Source organism: Ips typographus, linkage group LG12 (assembly GCF_016097725.1).
Source record: "Ips typographus isolate SLU linkage group LG12, UJ_Ityp_2.0, whole genome shotgun sequence".
In the NCBI taxonomy this organism is placed as follows: Eukaryota; Metazoa; Arthropoda; class Insecta; order Coleoptera; family Curculionidae; genus Ips; species Ips typographus.
In genome coordinates, this window is record NC_138433.1 from 9,938,956 (window position 1) to 9,963,319 (window position 24,364).

Below are 24,364 nucleotides of genomic sequence, written 5' to 3' on the forward strand. Positions count from 1 at the left end.
AATGGTGATGCCTGTTACTTTACAGAACACTTTGCTCTTTGAAAAAGTAATCACCCTAGATGCATATGTATTTAATAATAGAATGACATACATAATTCGTATACCAATAATGGCACCTGAATATTTTGATTATTTCCATTTATATTCCGTACCAGTATACCATCAGAGCCTGTTTAAGGTTGTACTACCGCGAAATAAATTCCTCCTAAAAAATCAATTACACTATGCATACTATGGTGAAGAATGCATCGAAACCAACCCACAATCTTTCACTTGTACAAAAAAGGACCTTGAAGACATCCAGGACACTAGCTCCTGCGAAATCAAGCTTTTGAACTCCGAGAAGGACATTTCCAAATGTAAACAAGTTGAAGTCAAAACAAGGACAATTTTAGCCAATCGATTGGAATCTACAAATAAATGGATTCTTGTACTCCCACAAAAAGAATCTGTACAACTTAAATGTAACAATCAAAATGAAGTTGTGCGAATAAAAGGGACATATTTGTGCCAAATTCCTTTGAACTGTGAAATGACGGTAAACACCGTGCATATAAGTAATGATGTAGATGGAAAAACTAGTGAACAACCAATCTTATTTCCTGATTTTGCTGACACTGCTGCATCTCTGCCTGTTATCAACCTTAGTGTACATCTTAGACAAGTGAAGCTGGATGAACTCCATCAATGGGAAAACGAAATTGTCAATAACCAACCCTCGATGATGTTCTCCGAAGTGTCGACAGTTCCTAGCCTTTGGACAATTCTCATCTACTTCGTTGTTGCCATACTCTGTGTGTTCCTGATCCTGAAGAAAGTTCTACCCATCTTACTTTACAAAAAGACCCAGAACACTAACGTAAGGTCCAGGGAATCCATAGATGTTGAACTTCCTCGTCTAGCCTAGAAGTTCATTCTCAACGGGGGAGGAGTTAAGTCACCCTAAAGTGCCGACTATATATTTCTAAGTGCTTAGTATACATTTATAAATGCTTAGCTTGTTGTTTTCTCCTAGATAGTTGCGCTTCCAGTTTGGTTAGAGTTAGTCAGTTGAAGTTAGTTGTAAGATACACTTATTTGTAATTTTTAGTAATTAAATAATTTTTTAAAAAAGCAATCTCGGCTTTTGACTAGTTAACTCACGTAACGACTCAGTAGGTGGCGCCCGAGTTTAGAGCCGGTGCTTAGAACCATTTTAAAAAAACGCGTCACAAATTTGGCGGGATTGCGAAGGCGGTGCAAGACTCTCTCTCCGATATACCGAACCGAACCGTTCCGTCCGTCCGTAACCGTAAGTACCGTGGCTTGGTGGCGTAGGGTCGCCGGGCTTGCTCGTCATGTAGGCGCATGTCGCATGATGCCCCCTTTTCCCTGTGTTCTGGCGTATGATCGGAGCACGTCCTTCACCCTTCTTTACCCCCCTGTTGGCGTAGGGTCGCAGGGATACCTGGTCGTGCAGGCGCATGTCGCACGACGCTCCTTTACCCTGTGTTCTGGCGCATGGTCGAACACATCCGTTCCCCTCCTGTTCCCCTTGTTGGCGTAGGGTCGCAGGGTTACCTGGTCATGTTGGCGTAGTTCGCATGACATATTTTCCCCCACCGTAACACGTTTTGGCGTATGGTCGAACGTGGTCCTGTCCCGAACCGAGTATGGCGTAGTGTCGTACAGACGTTCGTCCTGCTCTTTCTTAAGGTAGTTCTCACCAAAGCGAGACGGCCGCCGAACATTGCCGCGTTAGTTTTAGGCACCGTAGGTTAAGCATGCGCTCGCTAGGATAAGACCGGGAGTTTAAGGTTAAGGGGTACCTGTTAAGTTTCTTGCACCGTGCGGAGTTTTAGGTTTGTTTTAAGTTTAACCGTCTGGTAACTTTCCCGAATAAAGAGAGTTGTTTTGTTACCAGTTTGTTTTACTCATCCTTGCGGAGCTCACAAACCCAGTAACTTCGTTCTCCACTGTTTAAAAGCCGCCCGAAGGCAATCGTGTTCCTACTGGCACGTAACGACTCAGTAGGTGGGGCCCGAGTTTAGAGCCGGTAAATAGAAGGCTTATTTTAAAAAACGCGTCACAAATTTGGCGCCCGAGCAGGGACCTTTTTTTTTATTTTATTAAAGGGGACCACGCGAAGTAAGTTCTTGAGCTCCGAAAGGTTTGAGGGATTAGAGAGTCCGTAGTTAGTCATTGCCCAGATTGTACCCGGTTCGTAGTTCGTAGTCTTTTGGCAGTTTAATCAGTTATTTGCAGGAACCTACCGTCCGTCCGCCGTAAGTGTCTCCACCAACATGGCAGAGGTTCCTTTCCTGTTGTAAAAGGTATCCGAGACTGGCGTAAGTCGTTAGTTTGTTTTTTTAGAGCTCCGTGAGGTCCGGAAGTAAACCACTGACCGTGCCTGGAGGATGCGCCGTGGCATCTTGGTAGGTCAGGTCTGACTGTGCCTGTAAGGATAGATGGGATATCTTGGAGAACCGACGGACCGTAAACCTCCTGGTGGGTACATGGGAGTACCTTGGAGGACTTTGTCGGTGACTCCTGGAGGATATCCGGGACATCTTGGAGAGTCAGGCGAGGTTTTCTAAACGTTTTTCAGGGGCACCCGTTGAACCGAACTGACTGGCTGTCCATGGACCGTATACCCGAGTTCCAACTCCGTTGCAAAAGGGATGGCAGCCCAGGAAGTGGTTCTGTTTGTTATTTGTTGCCTCGGATACCATACCAGCTTCGCATGATACTGACTGACGCTTCGTTTTTTTTTTTTGTTTGGGCAAACCGGACCGCCGCCGATCCGTTAAACTTAAGTTATTTGAGGAATACGACGTTATGTTTTCTTTTTTGTTTTTTTTTTTTTTTTTTTTCTGTTTAGTGGTTCTGGGATTTATGATTTTGTTTACCTGTACCGTAATTTTACAAGTTTAGTATGACGCCTTATAGATGCCCAAGGATTTTACCATTCCGCCCCGACAAGCGACAACTGGCCCGCTAGCTCGCCCGGTGTTAGACCGGCACCGGAAGCGCGAGCAGAATGCAAAGCGTACCAGGGCTGTGAAAATCCTGGTCCGGGAGGCCAAGTTACTCACGGCCGCCTACCAGCGGGTACCGACCCGACCAGTACCGGCCAGAAAACAAGCCCCCAAGAGGCCCTCTCCGGAAGGGTCTCCTATCCGGTGGCCATCCCCTATACCGCGGATGCTGTCGCCAATTCCGGACACCCCACCACGCCAACCGGTCCCGGACGAGGTCCCGGAAAGGGGCGATACTGCAACCGCCCCGACAGCCGTGGGGGATTATATCCAGGGCCATCCAAACCCTGATAGTTGGGAGCCATGGGTGGTCGGGGCCCTACGGGCATTGAGGCCACAGGGCGTGGAGGGCCGAGTGCGCCGAAAGCTCCCCGTGTCCGGCGGCGGTTGGGTCCGAGTAACCCTACCGAAACCCTAATTCCCCTTCCCCTTGTCCTTTTGGTTGTTTTTTTTTAGTATATACCGTTTAGTTGTTATTTTACGTCCGTTGAATAAAGTTTGTTTTAGTACCGTTTCGCCTCGCTTTTGTGAAAACAAGCTGAATGGGGTATTCCGGGTATTATAGTATATTGTTCGCAGGTAACCGTCATGACCAACACCACCGAACAATTAGCCCAGGAGTTGGCCGAGGTCCTGGCTGTCGCCCTGCCCAGAGGTCTGAAACCGGCTGTCGAGGGGGAAGATCCCTTGAAAACAATACCGGACCAACCAGTCGGCCCGGTACCGTTTACCTTACTCCGGCATGAGTGGACGAGGCTGAGTCGGGCTGCCCTCTTCATCCCGGTGGGACCGGACACCTGCTGGCGTTGCGGGGAACATGGGCACAGCCGGCAGGGATGCCCAGCGCAGAACGCCGCCATCCTGTTTTGTTCAGGGTGTGGGAGGCTGGGAATCCTCTCTCGTACCTGCACGTGCTCTCCGCCTCCGCCTCCGACCCGACTACTGACCCCAGCTCAATACAGGACGGCTGAGCCGTACCTAATCCGGATACGGAACGCCGACGCTGGCGGGAATTCAGCGTTGGCGTGCCGCTGTACCTTCTGTAGATAAGTTGTTACCGTTATCTAGAGCTTAGGCCACCGCATTATTTTAGTTTTCCGCATTGTTGTGGTGTTCCACGTTATTTTAGTTGACCGCCTTATTTTAGTGTGCCACGTTAAGTTAGTTTTCCGCATTGCTGCGGTGTTCCACGTTATTTTAGTTGACCGCCTTATTTTAGTGTGCCACGTTAAGTTAGTTTTCCGCATTGTTGTGGTGCTCCACGTTGCTTTAGTTTTCCGCCTTACTATGGTATTTCACGTCATTTTAGTTTTCCGCATCATGTTGGGTTTTTTTTTACGTTATACTTTCATAATTGAATAAAGGTGGTTTTAAGGGAAGCCGGGGTACTTTTATTCTTTAGCATTAGGAAAAAAAAACAGCGATCAAGTAACTGTTTTTTTCCGAAAGAAGGAGGGGTGTGTAACGAAGCGTTTAAATTCGTTACTAATTTCCACTGAACGGGTGGAACTGTGCACCGTGGATTATTGTAAATACGCTTCTGTGTGCGGTTTGACGAAATTGTGGAGGGGGTAAGCCTCGAGCAACGTACCGATCGGAACTGTGGCGCTCCTGTGTTGTGCGGCGGCGGCCCCCACCACCGACGCGTCATTGTAGTGGGGGCCCGGCGATTAGTATAAATGTAGCTCCGTAGCACTAAGCCGGCAGTCTTGCACCGCCTTCGCAAGACTCTCTCTCCGATATACCGAACCGAACCGTTCCGTCCGTCCGTAACCGTAAGTACCGTGGCTTGGTGGCGTAGGGTCGCCGGGCTTGCTCGTCATGTAGGCGCATGTCGCATGATGCCCCCTTTTCCCTGTGTTCTGGCGTATGATCGGAGCACGTCCTTCACCCTTCTTTACCCCCCTGTTGGCGTAGGGTCGCAGGGATACCTGGTCGTACAGGCGCATGTCGCACGACGCTCCTTTACCCTGTGTTCTGGCGCATGGTCGAACACATCCGTTCCCCTCCTGTTCCCCCTGTTGGCGTAGGGTCGCAGGGTTACCTGGTCATGTTGGCGTAGTTCGCATGACATATTTTCCCCCACCGTAACACGTTTTGGCGTATGGTCGAACGTGGTCCTGTCCCGAACCGAGTATGGCGTAGTGTCGTGCAGACGTTCGTCCTGTTCTTTCTTAAGGTAGTTCTCACCAAAGCGAGACGGCCGCCGAACATTGCCGCGTTAGTTTTAGGCACCGTAGGTTAAGCATGCGCTCGCTAGGATAAGACCGGGAGTTTAAGGTTAAGGGGTACTTTTTAAGTTTCTTGCACCGTGCGGAGTTTTAGATTTGTTTTAAGTTTCACCGTATGGTAACTTTCCCGAATAAAGAGAGTTGTTTTGTTACCGGTTTGTTTTACTCATCCTTGCGGAGCTCACAAACCCAGTAACTTCGTTCTCCACTGTTTAAAAGCCGCCCGAAGGCAATCGTGTTCCTACTGGCACGTAACGACTCAGTAGGTGGCGCCCGAGTTTAGAGCCGGTAATTAGAAGGATTTTAAAAACGCGTCACAACATCAAACTAATAACTTTAGTGAGATAAGCGTTAGGTTATTCAAGGATATAGTACTCTCAAGGAATAAGGCATATAATGCCGTTGCATTAGTTGATTTCTGTTGCACCGCAATGGAAGAGTATTATTTGCGAAGATCTAAAAAGGTATTTGGAAAAAATAAAATATTTACCAAAACAAGACATTCGACAATTGTCTAACGATTTATTTTCTGTTCCGAGCGAAAAAGCAGAACAAACGTATGATGTAGACATTTCAAACGGGTTTTGCAGCTGTTCAGTAGGAAGACTAGGCTCTTTTTGTAAGCACCAGGCAGGGGTTCTACATTACTTTCAGAGAGCATCTTTAAATGCTCCAAGCTGTAGTACAGAATCAAGATACTTAATGGCTCAACTAGCTTTTGGAGAAAATGTACAGCCGAAGGAGTTTTATATGCCATTTACAAATGAAAAGCTAAATGAAACTATTACTGAAGTTCCTGAGTGTTCAGATATTAATCTGCTACCCAAGAATGATACGACGAATTGTCAAGATTTCACTGAAAACCAAGAGATTAATCGCAAGGAAGGTACAAAATAATTTTATCAGGTACATCATCCCCGTCTAGAAAGAAGTTACAATATAAAATATTTACCAAACTTAAGGTACGTTTTCCACTTATGCGGTAGTAGATTAAGATTTTTACAGCCTCTGAAGATGAGCATCTATATGCTCGAAACATGTCAGGCGTTTTAACTTTCACCTCAGTTTGAGGGTCTAATAAATATATTGTAGAGAAGGTTGCGTATTTTTTTACCCCTTCCGCACCTCCACTGCGAGTAACATACTACTATTAGGACTACTACTTCACTCCGTAAAAATATGAGTTTTAATGTCCCAACCAATATCATTGGATCATGCCTCATGTCACGTGAAAAAGATTGATATTATATTTCTTTCTCAAAGAGTGTTTCAAACACGTTCTAAGTTAACATATACATTAAAAAACATTAAAAAAAAATTAATTATTAGAACTTTAAAAAAGTTCATTATAAGAACTTTTTTAAAGTTCTAATAATAAACATTCTGGCTCGTTCTTCGAACACACTATAACTAACGTAAATGGTCTGGCATACAAGGACGAAACTTTGGCCTAAGTATGCCATGGATGGGAATTAAACTGCGTAGCTTTATTATACTAAAAACTAAAATACAAATATTGAGATATATATTTTATCTTAGAAACTTGATAACACGAAAAAACTAACAAAAAAAAAAAACGTCTTACCCTACTGAGATCTTTACAATCACAGAACATTTGCCTAGCCATATGAAGACTAGATCCAACTTACAAACTATTTGAGAAATAGCCGAATAATATTAAACCTAATAGGAACTAAATTAATACATCGATGTACCAAATAGGTTATCCCGCTTCTGTACCACGTTGGTCACGCTTCCAGAACAATCTAAGAGCTTTCAAGACTGTCTAAAAATTTCTAGAAGCTTTTAGTAATTTCCACAAGATTCTGGACCAATCTAAAAACGTTCAAACGTTTCCAAAACAACCCAAAAGCTATCCAAACTCTCTAGAAGCTTCCAAAATCGTCTAAAAACTCTCTAAGAAGCTTCCAGACATTTGTAGAAGCTTCCAAAAGCTTCTAGATTATTTTTTACACGCTTTTTAACTAAACGTAATAGAAAAAGACTGACTACGCCATTGGATTCTACGTCAAAACTTCTACCGGAAACCGTTTTTCCTTTTTTGATAACTTTAATAGCAAATGAAATACAAAGGAGGTTCCAAAATGACCATTTTTCAAAAACCCCCCGTATCTGAACATAACGACAAGAACATAAAAAAAGTCAACGTGTTTTAACCGATTTCAGCTGAATACCTAACAAAAAATTCAAAAACGTTTCATTACATCCGGAGATTTCCGACAAAAACCGAAAAAGTCAAATTTCTATTTGTTTTTTACCACTTTATTAATGATTATTTTGGAATTTACTCCGGATGTAATAAAAAATTTTGAATTTTTTTTTGCCAAATTATTTAGCAATAAAATGAGCAACGTTGCCTCAATGAATTTGTAACACCCTGTATACCAGGTGTCCAAGAGCACCCTGGACATAGGAGATTGGGAATATTGAGATGTGGGAAACGGAATTGATTTTTTTGCGCCTGTACAGGGTGCATTTTCGATAGTTTTACGGGGTACAGAGAAAACGGTAATAGATAGAAAAAAAGTAGCATACGTGTTCTGATCTCTTTATCTGAGCTGAGATGACTGGCGAAAAGTAGGCTGTGCAAACTTCTTTTGTTTCAAAGATACGGGGGGTTTTTGAAAAATGGTCATTTTGGAACCTCCTTTGTATTTCATTTGCTATTAAAGTTATCAAAAAAGGAAAAACGGTTTCCGGTAGAAGTTTTGACGTAGAATCCAATGGCGTAGTCAGTCTTTTTCTATTACGTTTAGTTAAAAAGCGTGTAAAAAATAATCTAGAAGCTTTTGGAAGCTTCTACAAATGTCTGGAAGCTTCTTAGAGAGTTTTTAGACGATTTTGGAAGCTTCTAGAGAGTTTGGATAGCTTTTGGGTTGTTTTGGAAACGTTTGAACGTTTTTAGATTGGTCCAGAATCTTGTGGAAATTACTAAAAGCTTCTAGAAATTTTTAAACAGTCTTGAAAGCTCTTAGATTGTTCTGGAAGCGTGGCCAACGTGGTACAGAAGCGGGGTAGCCTATTTGGTACATCGATGTATTAATTTAGTTCCTGTAGATAGTTGTGGTATAATGATTTTAGGTGAAGAATTGGTGGTTAAAAACACCCCTGAACTGGTTTTTAACTGATTTATTTAAGAACGAAAAATGCGCCGTGTGGCTTGTCTCGGTAATGCGTGGAGACTGTCTTGCGCAGTTGCCACGTCCTCAGATATCGCATATCTCATGCTTACTACTACTGAACATGGCGCCGGCCTTGAAATACTAAGTGTTTCAAACAAATCTAAACTACAACTAATGACAAAATTTCTTCAAAATGACTAAAGCTAACAAAGATTATTTTACTTAAATTAGTCACAATTGTCAATAACTGGTAGTGGACACAACTTATGAATACTTCTTTTCACAACACCTGTTTTAGTTTTCACTGACGCCACTCTAACCTTTTGGTCCTTTCCGGGGTGCACAGCTATCAATCGCGCCATCTGCCAATTCATTGGTGGAACATTGTCTTCTTTGACAATAACTAAGGTTCCTTCCTTAATATTGTCTGCATCTGTCCGCCATTTTGCGCGTTGTTGTAAAGTATTTAAGTAGTCGTTTGTCCAAACCTTCCAGAATCCTTGAAGCCTTTTTTGTAGATGCTTGTACATCGTTAAGCGATTACATGCGATTTCAGCTACGTGTTCCTGAGGAACGGAAATCAAGGCACTTCCAATCAAGAAGTGGCCTGGTGTTAGGGGTTCTAGGTCGGTCGGATCGCTAGATAGAGGTTGCAATGGTCGTGAATTGAGAATAGCCTCAATTTGTGTCAATAAAGTGTAAAAAGTTTCAAAGGTTAAATTAGAATCTAGCATCACGCGTTTAATGTGAAATTTGAACGATTTTACTGCAGCTTCCCACAAGCCGCCAACATGTGGGGATCTAGCTGGTATGAAATGCCAATTTATCTTATTATTTTCAAAATAAGACGCATATCTAGAGTCTTGTGGTGCCTTCTTTATTAACTCACTAACCTCGAAAAGATGATTTGCAGCACCCACAAAGTTAGTGCCGTTATCAGTATATAAGTTTTTACACAAACCTCGTCGAGAAACAAATCGTTTGAACGCGTTCATAAAACCATCAGTAGTGAGATCCGTTACTAACTCGACATGAACTGCTTTGGTAGTCAGACACACGAATATACAAAGATAGCATTTTATAAACCTTTTTGAACGTAATTTACCATCCTTTATGTGATAATAACCAGCATAATCGATTCCACAGTTTAAAAATGCTTTGGAAGTTGTTACACGACACGCTGGCAAATCGCCCATGATTTGACAAGCTGGACGGGGATTGGCTCTGAAACAAACTACACAGCTCCTAAGAACACTGCGAACTGCGTTTCTTCCATCAATAGGCCAAAACTGAGTTCGAATACGTGAAAGAATTAGTTGAGCACCAGCGTGTAAATGTTTGTAGTGTTCGTGTTTAATTAAAAGACTTGTAAACGCATGTTTGCTGGGTAAGACGATGGGATGTTTAGCATTATATGGAATGATCGCATTACTTAATCGTCCCCCTACTCTAATAACTCCATCCTTGTCTAAGAAAGGTGTCAAAGATGTCAACTTACTCTTTTTTGAAACTGCATTACCCTTTTGTAATGCACTTAGTTCGTGTGAAAACTCAGCCCGTTGAACTAACTTACACAAGCAAATTAAAGCTTCATCATGTTCTTTTGATGTAAGAGTCACTTCCAAAGGTTTTTGTTTTTTCAATCTTCTAATGAAAAGCAAGACATAACTTGTGACTCGTAAAAGTTTAGAAAAACTTGAATATCTTTCAAATATCGAGTTATCAATTTGCGTTACTAAGTAAGTTAAATTAATTTTATTTTTACGAACTTCGGGTATATTTTCTATATTTACAATGTATTCGTCAGGCCAGTATTTTTCATCCTTGAGTAACCAAGATGGTCCATGCCACCACAGATTATTTTCCTTTAATAATTTGATACTTTGACCTCGAGAAACAACATCAGCTGGGTTTTCACCAGAACTTACGTGTCGCCAGCTGTTCATCTCGGTAAGAGCTTGAATACTTGCTACTCTATAAGCCACGAATATCTTCCATTTGTCGGGAGAAGCGTTCAACCATGACAAAACAATACTTGAGTCTGTCCAATAATAAGTGCGCTGAATTTGTATTCTTAGTGTTGATTTTATTTTACTCATAAGCTCAGCAAGTAATAGCGCAGCGCATAACTCCAACCTAGGTAGAGTTACAACTTTAACAGGAGCCAAACGTGATTTAGAGCAAAGCAGATTTGATGAAATGTTTCCTGTGTTATCTGTAGCAACAGCATAAATGCATGCTCCGAAGGCCACTTCGGAAGCGTCACTGAAACCATGTAAAGTAATTAAAATGGTGTTTTGTGGAAATACTGGTCTAGAAATGTTTATTGAATTAATGTTAGAAAAACTTGTTACTATTTCTTGCCATTCAGAAGCCATTTTTGTTGATATTGGCTCGTCCCATCCAATTTCGCACTTCCATAATTTTTGAAGAAATATCTTCGGAATTACGACACTAGGACTTATCACACCCAGAGGGTCGAATATAGTTGCTATGTAAGATAATATTTCTCGTTTAGTTAAAGAGTTTGATTGATCATAACTTTTTAAACTAAAGTTAAAAACGTCGCTATTAGGATTCCAGATAATACCTAAAGTTTTTACTTCGTTATCAGCCGAAATTAGATAATGAGATTGTGAAGAACTTTCAGAACAATTATCGAAAATTTCTGATCTGTTAGATAACCATTTTCTTAATGGTAAACCAGCCTGGTTTAACAGATTTTCTATTTTGAATTTGATTTCCTTGGCTGTATTTATGTCTGGAGCTCCGCAGATAAGATCATCCATGTAAAAATCTTTCAAAATGATTTCACTCACCGACGGTTCTTCATCTTTAGCTTGAATACCAATTTCATGCAAGCATCTGGTTGCTAAAAATGAAGCACTAGCGGTCCCGTAAGTTATCGTGTTTAGTTGATAGTGAATCAAAGGGTCTTGAGGGTTCTTTCTCCAAATTATTCTTTGTAAGTTTCTTTGTGATTCATCGATTAAAATTTGTCTGTACATTTTTGTGATGTCAGCCGTCAAAACTACATTATAAGTGCGCATTCGAATTATAATGCTAAACAGATCGTCTTGAATCGACGGTCCAACCTTTAAAACATCATTCAGGGATAGTCCTGACGATGTCTTTGACGAAGCGTCAAATACAACACGAAGCTTAGTAGTAGAACTAGATTCTCTGACGACAGCGTGGTGAGGTAAGTAATTACAAATTTCTTTTGTTTTAAAGGATTGAGAAGTTATCGGGGTCATATGGCCTAAGTTCTCGTATTCTTGAAGAAAATCGCTGTATTGTTGATGTAATTTTGGGTTTTTTGATAATTTTGATTCTACTAAGTTAAATCGTTTGAGAGCAATTGAGAAAGACTCTCCTAGTTGAGTGTAATTGGACTTTAATGGCATTTTAACAACGCATCGTCCTTCTTCGTTTCTATAAAAGTGCTCGCGAAAATCTACTTCGCATTCTAATTCCTCATTTGAGAATTTAGTGTGATCTGTCGAAACGTTTTCGATATGCCAAAATTTCTCTAGCTGATCTTTTATAAGATCTTTGTTCATTAGTGTTGCGACAGAACAAGTTGGACCCCAATAGTAAGTAGGACTAAGAGGACCAGCTATGATCCAACCTAATTTGGTGTTTTGTAAAATAATGGGCAAATTGTCTCCAATTTCAAGACGTTCAGCTTTGAGAAGTGAGAAAAATATTTGATTACCTAGTAATACGTCGATTTCACCTGGTTTGTAATAGCTTTCATCAGATATAACCACATCGGTAGGAAGTTTTAGAATCCGTGGATCAAAAGGACTTTGAGGAATATTTCCAGTTATATTTGGAATCACAAGAAAAGGAAGATCAACTGAATAGGTTAAATCGAGAGATGAAAGTTGTACCAAGGCTCTGTGAGTAATACTGGTGATTGAGTGATTTATACCCGCAACTGGCAAATTTATTTTTGTAGAGTTTAGATTTAATTTTTTAAATAACCTTTCGGTGATAAAGTTAGACTGAGATCCAGAATCTAAAAGACCTCTACATTTTATTAATTGGCCTGTTACATCCTTTAGATACATTTGTGTTGTAGACAGCAAAATTTGTGTGTTTTGCGTATTTGAATGTAGTGATGCATTTTCATGATAATTTGTTGTGTTTTCTTCATGTGTGATTGTGTTAGCATTTTGATTCAAAGCTTCTTGATCTTTGGGCAATTGGTTTCCGGGCGAGATCCAATTCTCTACATGTAAAATAGTATTGTGTTTTTTCTTGCATTTTAAACATGTTCGTTCGCTTCTGCAAGAATCCACATAATGCCCCAATCTCAAGCAGTTACTACAAATTTTGTGTTTCTTTAACTCAGCATAACGATGCTTTGGATCAATGCTCAACAATTTTTCGCATTTGAAAGTAAAATGTAAATCTTTGCAATAATTACATTTTATGCTGGATCGATCTGAGTGTACATGTGTGTGATTGTTTTCAGTGGTGGTAACGTGATTACATTTTATAGGTTTTTCGTGTGAAATTGATATATTTTTATGTTCTTTTGTGTTTAATGTCTCTAGTAATTGAGCTTTATTTTTTAGAAAATCGATAAAGGTTGATAAATTTGGAACCTCATTTGTTTTAATTGAACTTTCCCATTCTTTTCTAGAATGAAAATCTAATTTATTATTTATAATATAAATCAAAAGTGTATCCCACTGTTCGACCGGTTGCCCCAAAGATTGAAGCGATCGAAAGTGCTTTTGAAATGTATCAATGATTTTTCTTAAAACACTGTGATTTTCTTTAGTCATAGTTGGAAGTTCAAAAATTCCTTTTACATGCGAGTGAACAATTACTCTGTGATTTTCATAACGTTCTTGTAACAATTTCCAAGCTACAGGAAAGTTATTATCTGTTACTTCTAAAGATTGAATTACTTGCATGGAATCGCCCTTTAAACATGAAAGCAAATAATAGAATTTTTGTACGTTATTTAGCGATTCATTTCTGAGTACCAAAGCAGTAAACCCTTCTCGAAATGGTAACCACCCTTCATAAGTACCAAAGAAGTTAGGTAAATTTATAAGAGGAAGTTTTACATTTACATTGTCATGACTAATTTCAACTTTCTGTTCTACTTTTGTTCCCGCTTGAAAATCTTCTACTAAAGTACGTGCTAAAGAAGTTAAACTGAAATATTTGTCTTCAAATAACTGTCTCTCTTCAAGTTCGCTATCTAAATTATCAACTGAATTTAATTCAATTTCGCACTGAATTTTCTGAAAGGCATACCACTCATCGTCTAGCTTTTGCAGTCGAATCTTGATTTCTTCGATTTTGTTATCTGTACTTGAAATATTATTTAAAAAAGTTTCAAAACGATTAATTTGAGCGATGTTTATACGGCGAAGAGATTTTAATTTGTTTAACTCTTCATCTACAGTGCGTTCCATGATTTATTTGAGAAATTAACAATTAAGATAAAAATAAAGGTATTTCTTAATTTGATTTGTGTGATAAAATGAGAATGTGTATAAAATAGTAAGCTATTCACAATTATACGGCCACACTTACCCTCAATAGCGAATAACCTAACCTTGAATTCCGTGTGAATCGGCCCTGCTTCGCTATTTAGTTTGTGAACTCGGCGATTGCATCCAAGACGGAATATTTTCCTGCGTAGTTTCAACGGTGTTGTCGAACCATACGTCTGGCTGATCGTCGTTGCCGTTTCTGCTTATGTGCGGTGCTGTGTTTGTGATTTTAGTTCAGTTGGACGATTGTAACTTCGTCACGTCGCGTCGCCGTCGCCGACCTTCTGTGTTGCTAGCTGGATCCGATGTTCGTCAATGGCCGTCGTACATCGAATTTTACTTTGATTTTTGTGATTTCACTAGATTCTTCAACCGTTATAGATATTTTGCTCGAAGGACCATGTAAATAGTTGTGGTATAATGATTTTAGGTGAAGAATTGGTGGTTAAAAACACCCCTGAACTGGTTTTTAACTGATTTATTTAAGAACGAAAAATGCGCCGTGTGGCTTGTCTCGGTAATGCGTGGAGACTGTCTTGCGCAGTTGCCACGTCCTCAGATATCGCATATCTCATGCTTACTACTACTGAACAGTTCCTATTAGGTTTAATATTATTCGGCTATTTCTCAAATAGTTTGTAAGTTGGATCTAGTCTTCATATGGCTAGGCAAATGTTCTGTGATTGTAAAGATCTCAGTAGGGTAAGACGTTTTTTTTTTGTTAGTTTTTTCGTGTTATCAAGTTTCTAAGATAAAATATATATCTCAATATTTGTATTTTAGTTTTTAGTATAATAAAGCTACGCAGTTTAATTCCCATCCATGGCATACTTAGGCCAAAGTTTCGTCCTTGTATGCCAGACCATTTACGTTAGTTATAGTGTGTTCCACACTCAACTGTGTTTTAAGTGTTTTGTATCTGTTACATTTGTTTCAATACATTTCCTTCAAAGAACGTAAATGTGTTTTGATTTCAAATTGTAGGACCTCGCTGCGCTCGCCCTACAAACATTTATTCGTTACACAAAATCGATCTTTTTGTAACTGGTTACATAAATAGCTATTATTCTCAACGTTTGTTAAACGAATTTCATTTATTTACCTAGTATTTTGTCTAATAAATGAATCATACCAGTTAAAAGTTGTCGATTAATAGCATCCGAAACGAAAGAAGTGAATCAAGAACCAGCAGCAATAGCAAGTGTGTTGGAACAATTAGCTTTCCACACAAATAAGCAGAAATCAAAACATTTTGGTCCTTCGACAGCCAAATATTAGTCAAGTTAAACGTGAGTCTGTTCCATTTTCCTATTTAACCGCTACTTAGTGGCTGTTTTTATGTGTAGGAGTATAAACAAATCGTATTTTAGCCATCTATACCTAAACGTGTAATCTAAGCTTTAAAACAATCAGAAAACAGTAGGTGTGGTGGAATCTAGTGTCTCCTATAAACATAAAATGGCGGCAATTGAAACATTATTTAGGAAAAGGGCTTCAGTAAAAGCAAAGTTGACCATTTTCTAGTTCAACTAGAAACAAAGTATGCAGATCGAAAGATAACCGATGAGTTTGAGGTTGAACAACTAGAGTCACGCGTTGAACGCTTTGTAAGCATCTTAGATGAGTTTGAAGACATTCAATCTCAGATAGAGGAGTTGTGTGATGAAAATGGCTTAGATACACAGCTCAGTGAACGTGAATCATTTGACTCCAAATATCATAACTTGTATAGCCGAGCTAAAACCTTGCATAAACAGAATTTAACTAAGAATGTGGATGGTGCTGTTTCAATTTGTTCAGGTTCTCTAAACAATATTAATCTAAGCTCAAATTTAAACCATCTAAAGTTACCTCCTATTCATATTTCCACCTTTAATGGTGAATATGATAAATGGATTGAGTTTATAGATACTTTTAACTCATTAATACACTTGAATGATTCTTTGCCTCCCATTCACAAGTTTCACTATCTAAGGGCATTCATAGGGCAACGTGTAGCAGAAATTATAGCTAGTTTAGAGTTTTCAACAGATAACTATGATGTTGCTTGGGATTTAATATGCAGCAGATTTAATAATGACAAGTCTTTTTTCAAAGTTGGATGATGTGACCTTGAGATATTGGGAAACTGAAAAGGCATTATTGCCAAATGCTGACTTAGAAGCAATTTTTTCTTTTTCTCAAAAAGCGCAGTGATTTGTTGGAAACTTTAGAATCAAGTAAACATGTTTCAGCTAGTAGTGATTCATTTAAGAAAACTTATGCAAATCGTATGCAGTTAAACAAAGACCGACATAAGCAGCAAAATGTATGTTCATTTTGTAAAGAAAATCATTACATTCAAGATTGCAGTAAATTTGTGCAGCTAACAGTTAAGGAACGAAATGATCAAGCTATTAAGATACGTCTTTGCTTTAACTGCCTACGAAGTAACCACATTATCAAGCAATGTGTCGCCAGTTCATGTAGAATTTGTAAGGGGCGTCATCATACACTTTTACACATTGAAAAAGAGCCAATCCCAACTTCTAGTAACTTGAATCCAGCCAGTATGGGCGTCGAGCTTGTTTGTGAAAATAATAGAATAGATTGTACAGAAAACAATGTAAATTTAACAACTAATCTGCTGGCACAATGTAATCAAGTTTTTCTTTCCACTGTTTTGGTTCAAGTCTTTGATCGAAATAACCATCCAGTAACACTTCGAGCACTTCTTGATGCAGTGTAAAGGTAGTAAATGATACTCCGGCAAGTTCCCTGTATTCAATATATATTTGCTGAATAAATCGCTTATATTTATCGTACTCTATTATGCCTACTCATACAATATAATATAGGTTGCTGTGTATACATAAAATACTTATAATAGCGAACCGATTGATGCAATACGATTAATAAGAATACTTAGCTATGCATGTCAATGAACTATTACAACTTCAACTAACTATGTTACAGCAGGCTCACAAAGCAGTTTTGTAACATTGAATGTTTTAAACAAATTAGGGATTTCTTGTGAACCAGTAAATATACGTGTTGGTGGTTTGAATGGAAGCGAGTCAAAAGTATCAGGTAAAGCAAGTTTTCTTGTACAATCACAAATAAGCAACTTTTCTACGAAAACTTCATGTTTGGTAGTGCCCCACATAACAGGATGCCTACCAAACTTTCGAATAGACCCAAGCATATTACAAATACCTAATAACATTAAATTAGCAGATCCACAGTTTAGTGTATCCAGATCCATAGACATGCTTTTAGGTGCAGATTGTTTTTGGGACTTAATTTGTGTTGGACAGATCAAATTAGGAAATTCAGGGCCGTATTTACAAAAGACAAAACTCGGGTGGATAGTAGCTGGACAAATAGCTTCAATTAGCACTAACTTAGTTCAATGCAATTTAAGCAGGAGCATCGATATTGACAAAGGGTTAACTCGTTTTTGGGAACTAGAGGAAGTAGAAACTTCAAAGCCGCTTTCCCAGAATGAGAAACTTTGTGAAGTACATTTTCAAAATACCTTTAAACGAGACAAAGACGGACATTTTTTAGCTACTATACCTCTCAAAGATGACCCTGGTAGATTAGGAGACTCGTTTGAAACCGCTAAAAAGCGTTTCATAAACTTAGAGCGTAGATCTCAGGGACGATCACTTTAAACAAGAATATCATACGTTTATCACCGAATATCAAACGTTAGGTCATATGAGTAAGGTTGATAGTCCCCATCTAGGCAATTACAATTATTATATGCCTCATCATGGAGTGGTTAAGGAAAGGAGTTCAACAACTAAGCTTCGAGTGGTCTTCGACGCTTCATGTCCTAGTAGTAGCGGAATCAGTCACAATGATTTACAGCTGGTTGGTCCTACTATACAATCTGATTTATTTTCCGTTCTAATCAGTTTTCGTCAGCATACTATAGTAGTATGCTGACGAAAAAATGTATAGAATGTGTCGAGTAGTAAAGGAGCAGATACCATTACAGCACATACTTTGGAGAGACAACTCGGACGAGCCTATTGGAGTTTACGAGTTGAATACTGTAACATAGGGAACCGCGTCCGCTGCCTTCTTGGCAATCAGGTGTTTGTTTCAACTAGGAATAGAAACTGAAGTAAGTCATCCTAAGGCTTCAAAAATCATTAAGCGGAACTTTTATGTAGACGACTTACTCATGGGCGCCGACACAGAAGAAGAACCCATTCTTCTGGCTAACGAGATATCTGTCATTCTTTCAAAGGCAGGCTTTCATTTAAGAAAGTGGGCTAGCAATTCTATTCGCGTTTCTCAGGGATTTCAGACTGGAGATCAAAGAGAGATCATTGATTTTGGCAACAATGAAAATACTAAAACCCTGGGTATGTTTTGGAACGGCCATGATGATTACTTTTTTTATAATATCACTAACAAGTTTAGCAAGAATGTCACCAAGCGTCATGTTCTTTCCGAAATATCACAAATATTTGACCCTTTGGGACTCTTGAGCCCTTGTATTATTAGAGCAAAATTGTTGTTACGGGACATTTGGTTAGAAAAGTTGGACTGGGATCATTCTTTAACGCAGCCTCTACATACAAGATGGCTAAACTTTCGTGACAACCTTCATACTTATAAAATAATTAACTAACATAATTAAATAACTTGAAAATACCCAGACAAATTACTTGTAGAAACGTAATTCGTAATGAAATACACGGGTTTTGTGACGCCTCTTCTCAAGCATATGGAGCGTGTGTGTACTTAAAGTCATGGAATAACCCCCCCTTAAAACTCAAAGCATTCCTAGACTTGAATTAAATGGTGCTCTTCTTTTGGCAAATCTAGTCACTAAAATACTTAATTCACTCGACATATCCATCGACAGAATCGTGTTGTGGACTGATTCCACCATCGTCTTAGGTTGGCTTCGCATGGAGCCAAATCAACTGCAAGTTTTTGTGGCAAATCGAATCTCTATGATTTTAGAACTTACCCAGGTTAGCAGCTGGCGTCATGTACCAACAGCAGATAATCCAGCCGATTGTGTTTCACGTGGCATTAGTTGTCAAGAGCTTTTATTTCTCAATACTTATTGGGAGGGACCCAACTGGCTTTTACTGTCAGAAGAACATTGGCCTCAAACTCTTCCTACTGCTCGTGATTTACCTGAGTTGCGTAAGGTTGCAATCTTACTCAACATAAACTTAGTAACTGATAGCATAGATTTTACGCGATATTCATCTTTGACCAAATTAGAACGTGTAATTGCCTGCTGTATTAGGTTCATAAGGAACTGTTCAAAACAAAAGATAGATAGAACCTTCGGATGTTTGCGGGCAACTGAAATTAAAGAAGCTTCACTGGTTTTGGCAGGTCTTTCTCAAAAGCAAACTTTCGGTGAAGAAATAGTTGCACTAGCCTCCGGCAATGACATCAATCCTAAAAGCAAGTTAATGCCACTTAGTCCGTTTTTAGATCATCAGGGTACACTAAGAGTAGGTGGTAGATTGGCCAATGCGAATCTTAAATATGCTAAAAAACATCCTATTATTCTTAGTTCGAAGCATCGGATTACAAAAATGCTTTTTGAACGTGAACATATCCGACTACTTCATAGTGGGCCACAACTTACACTTTCATCAGTACGTCAGAGTTACTGGCCGTTATTAGGTCGAAGTTTAACCCGATAAACCATTCACAAGTGTATAAGATGTTATCGAGCGCGGCCAAAAAACTTGACACCTGTCATGGGTAATTTACCTTCAGAGCGCATTGAACCAGCACCACTATTTTATAATACAGCCGGAGACTACGCCGGTCCGTTTCTCATAAAAGACCGAAATGGTCGAGGATGTAAGGTTAGTAAGGCTTACATTAGTGTTTTTGTCTGTTTTGCCACTAAGGCAATACATCTCAAACTTGTTTCGGACTTTACAACGGAAGCCTTCTACTCTCCAAAGGCTCTGAGGCGTTTTGTTTGGAGACGTGGAAAACCATGTAAAATGCACTCGGACAATGGCACTAATTTTGTTGGTGCAAGCGCAGAATTGAAGCGTTTAGCAGCCTTTTTTAATAAAAACGGCTCTGCTCTTACTGAAATTCTGGAAAACGAAAGAATTTCTTGGTGTTTTATTCCACCTCGCGGGCCTCATTTTGGCGGATTGTGGGAGGCGGGAGTAAAGTCCGCTAAATCACACCTACTGCGCGTAGCAGGAAACGCGATACTCACTTATGAGCAATTTTATACTCTGCTCGTACAGATAGAAGCAGTCTTAAACTCACGTCCTTTGTTCCCCCTCTCTAACGACCCCAACGACCTGACTCCCATAACTCCGGCTCACTTTTTAATTGGCCGACCATTAATGGCTGCACCAGATGTCAATTTACACGATGTTCGTGAAAGCCGTCTGAATCATTATCAACGTATACAGCAACTTCAACAACACTTTTGGAGGCGATGGTCCACCGAATACCTAACCGAATTGCAATGTCGCAACAAATGGACCAAAAGGGTTTGCCCTATTGCTATCAATGACCTGGTTGTGATTATCGAAGACAAACCACCTTTAAAATGGGCATTGGGACGGATAGTTTCTCTTCATCCCGGCACTGATGGAATCACAAGAGTAGTCACCGTAAGGACTGCGGGAGGAGTCCTCAAGAGGCCTGTAGCCAAATTATGCAAACTTCCAGTCGAGTTTGAAAGAGGAGCCTTTCAAGGCGGGGGCGATGTTAACGCCGAAAATATTCATAAGAAGTGAAGTGTCAGTGTTTGGATCTAACCCTAAAAAACAAACTTGTGGAGCGACGGTGTGAACTTAACCGTACTCTGTAGCGACAACAACAAAAAAAAGCGTGTAAAAAATAATCTTTATTCTCAACGTTTGTTAATCGTATTTCATTTATTTACCTAGTATTTTGTCTAATAAATGAATCATACCAGTTAAAAGTTGTCGATTAATAGCATCCGAACGAAATCCGAAACGAAAGAAGTGAATCAAGAACCAGCAGCAATAGCAAGTGGAACAATTAGCTTTCCACACAAATAAGCAGAAATTAAAACAATAAATAATCTTAAGGGGTAAAAATAAAGACTTTGATGTGCAACAAATATTAAATAATTAGTAACATTAATTTAAACCATTAATTTGTAGTTAATGTTTAAATAATTTTTAATTTGTCAAAAAACAAAGACACAAGATATCTAATAAAATAGAACAAAGCTTAACTTAAAAAGGTACCTAGTTCTTTAAAAAAAAAAACATGAAACACTTTTTTAAATAAAATAACAGTCTAAACATTTAAACACGTAATATTTTCATAATGTGTAGAAATAGGAAACAAAATCCAACATTAAGGGGGTAATACATACTACATAGTATCACATATTTGAAATAAATTATACAAATCACATAGATAGAAACTTATTTTACATCAAAAAGTAACACATGACTAGATACTATAAAATAAAAACGTTTTTTCGTTAATAAGTAACAGCCAAGGTACAATTGCAGTTAGTTATATCACATAATATTATTAAAATATATGAATCATAAATGTTTGAATTTACTCATTTTCTTTGCTTCTAATTTTTTTTTGATCTATCTTTTTGGAATTTTCTATATATGTCATCGTAGTATTTGCGAATTATAAGTTTGGTCGAAACAGATAAGAATTTACTTGTTATTAAATTTAAAAATGTTCGTCACAAGTATACCAGCTGAAAGTGATATGTTCTTTTAAAGGTAAGTTAACTTTTTTGGACAAATGCGATATATATCCATATTTAGGCAATACAAAAGTAATTATGTGTCCCAAGGTAAGTAAAATAAATGTTCTGAACCCAACAGGTCTGTCGTTAAATTTGCTGCACACACTTCACATGTATTACAAGATTTCAGTTTTTTTACTAAATACCCAGCAACATAGGAAACAGTGTGTTGTTCTGCAATGCTGAATCTGCAGGGAAATCAGGAATATTTATAGACAGTAACTCATTTGGTTCGAGATCTATTAACGGAACTATGGTGGCATCTGATTCCAAAAAGTTTTGCAAGTTATCTAAAATAGCGTTTTCATCACTTTCATAATTGCGGTTGCATTGGGGGGTAATTAAATTGTTCAGCATTGTAGTTTTAAATGAGGAAATGAACTGGTAAGCATTAGGATTTGTGTTTTGTGCTCCAAAATGTCTAATACCTGCAAAACTATTTTCTAGTAAGACTTGATTTAACGCCCTTGTCCTTAAAAAATAAAATCCCAATTCTTGACAAACTCTCCATAGCCTTTTTATCGCATTTAGTGTTGTCAGCCACCCGTTTTTAAATGGCATTTTATTTTTCTTGGTTTCGCCATTTATAAAAATCCAACTATTAATTTTTGGTAACAATTCGTCCCATAACCTGAGATGCGGAGAATTTTTAGACAGACATCTTCGATAAGTTTTTCCCATTTCACCTCTAGAACTGTTTCCATTAAGGGAATCAAACAAGTTATCCATGTCGTGTAAAAATTGAGCAGTGTGCATGGCCTCCGGAGGCAAAAAGCCGCCTGAGCAACCAGAACTACCAGAAGCTATCATGGACTCAATGGCACTGGCAACAGTTTAATTTTGAGTCGATTGTGATCATTTAAATATAAATAGGCTTGGCGAATTTTTCGAAACTTTCTTTGTTGGTCAAGTTTGTACCACTGGCGAATGTGTGAAAACTTTGCTACTTGATCGTTAAATTTTATATCGTATTTCATAAAAGCGTTTCGGGTTCCGAAGCGAGCGCTCGCTTCGGGATGAAACCGGTGCGCCGCAATATCTGGTCGGGCGCGTATTAAAGTAGGCCACAGTTAGGAAGCGCTACCTGGAAGATTCTTGAATGGTCAAGGCAACCCGCCAAGCGTTTCGCGGTCATTCTAGAACGTGGTTTGTGAATATAAAAGAAGCGGCGTCGACGAGAGAGAGGGTAGTGTAGTAGTGAATTTGGGAACGCGGTAAAGTTTAAATAGTGGAATACTTGTGGAATTGTAGTAGTGTTTTTTTAGTAGCTGTGTTAATTATTGTACGGAGTGTTTTGGTGTAAATAAAGTTATTAATTGTTGAGTTAAACTGACTTTGTGTGAACCCACGGGAAAATCGTAACAATTGGTGTCAGAAGTGCGATCAGACTTTAGTGCGACGTGAATTTGAGCTAAACTTCGGGTTAAAGACTTGTGTTCAGAACCGGACTAGAGATTTTCGGAACAGTGGTGTGTTAAATTTATTTTATGCCAATAACAAGACGTCAAAGTGCAAACATGGAGGCCCAACTTGCAGCTATTATGGAAAAGATTCGAAAACAAAACAAGGAAGAACAAGAAAGGATTCGACAACAAGAAGAAAGAATTCGACAACAAGAAGAAAGGATTCGAAAACAAGAAGAAAGATTTCGACAACAAGACAAAGAAGAACAAGAAAAGATTCGAAAACGAAACAAGGAAGAACAAGAAAGGATTCGACAACAAGAAGAAAGAATTCGACAACAAGACAAAGAAGACAGAGAGCGGCATGAAAAGCGTAACGTAGAAATATTGAACGTTCTAGCGGGGATCAAGACAGAAATCCAAGAGTATGTAACCCATAGTCTCAATAAAATTCAGAATGATGTTCGGGAGGACATTAATAAAATTCAGAACGATGTTCGGGAGGACATAAATAAAATTCAGAATGATGTAGAGATAAAGCTACGCGACTTAGAGCGGAAAATTGACAGCAGAGGAGCCAGCTCTACAGTGATCACCCGAAACGGGCTCAACAAGATCAAGCCTCCCACATACTATGGTCAAACTTCATGGGCAATGTACCAACTCCAATTTGAGGCCGCTGCAAATGCAAATCGATGGAGTAACGAGGAAATGGCTGTAGCACTGGTGGTGGCATTACGAGGACCTGCATTGGAGCTGTTACAGACTCTGCCTATCGCCCAACGAAGCAACTATGAAGCATTAGTAGCTGCATTAGAACGTCGTTATGGGGATCAACATAAGAAAGGACTGTATCGAACGCAATTAATGGCAAGACAGCAGAAAACTGGTGAAAATCTAGAAGAGTTTGAAACCGAAATTCGTCGCCTTGTGCATCTGGCTTACCCAGCCGTCCCGGATGAAATCCAAGAAGAACTTGTGGCACAGTATTTTGTAGATGGGATTCGAGATCCGGAGGTAAAGAAATGGCTGAAGATGTTCAAAGGGAGCAACAACAGCGAATTACTGATTCGAGCGCTGGAAATTGAAGCTGCGTGCAATGATTTAAAGCCAGAGCCTATTCGAGAGGAAAGAGTACCGCCAGCCGATCATGCTGCTACATTAATAGATGAAATTAAAGCAATGGTAGGCCAATTAGTGCAACAAATGGCAGCATTAGGAAATGGTCAGTCCAGACAGTTAGAACGGTCACGTCCGATCACTAGAGTGGAATGTTATCGATGTGGACGCAAAGGACA

At 39.2% G+C, this 24,364-nt stretch overlaps 2 long non-coding RNA genes across 2 annotated transcripts in view; both read right to left on the minus strand.

The window, feature by feature from the left end:
• The window catches only part of LOC145736461 (uncharacterized), a 144,365-nt gene that overhangs the window by 24,900 nt on the left and 95,101 nt on the right, over window positions 1-24,364 (minus strand). The window lies entirely within an intron of this gene.
• Window positions 8,383-14,514, minus strand: LOC145736496 (uncharacterized). The gene is made up of 2 exons (XR_014179981.1): window positions 13,954-14,514; window positions 8,383-9,030 (listed from the first exon to the last, which is right to left on the minus strand). It is a non-coding gene; the product is annotated as an uncharacterized LOC145736496 (long non-coding RNA).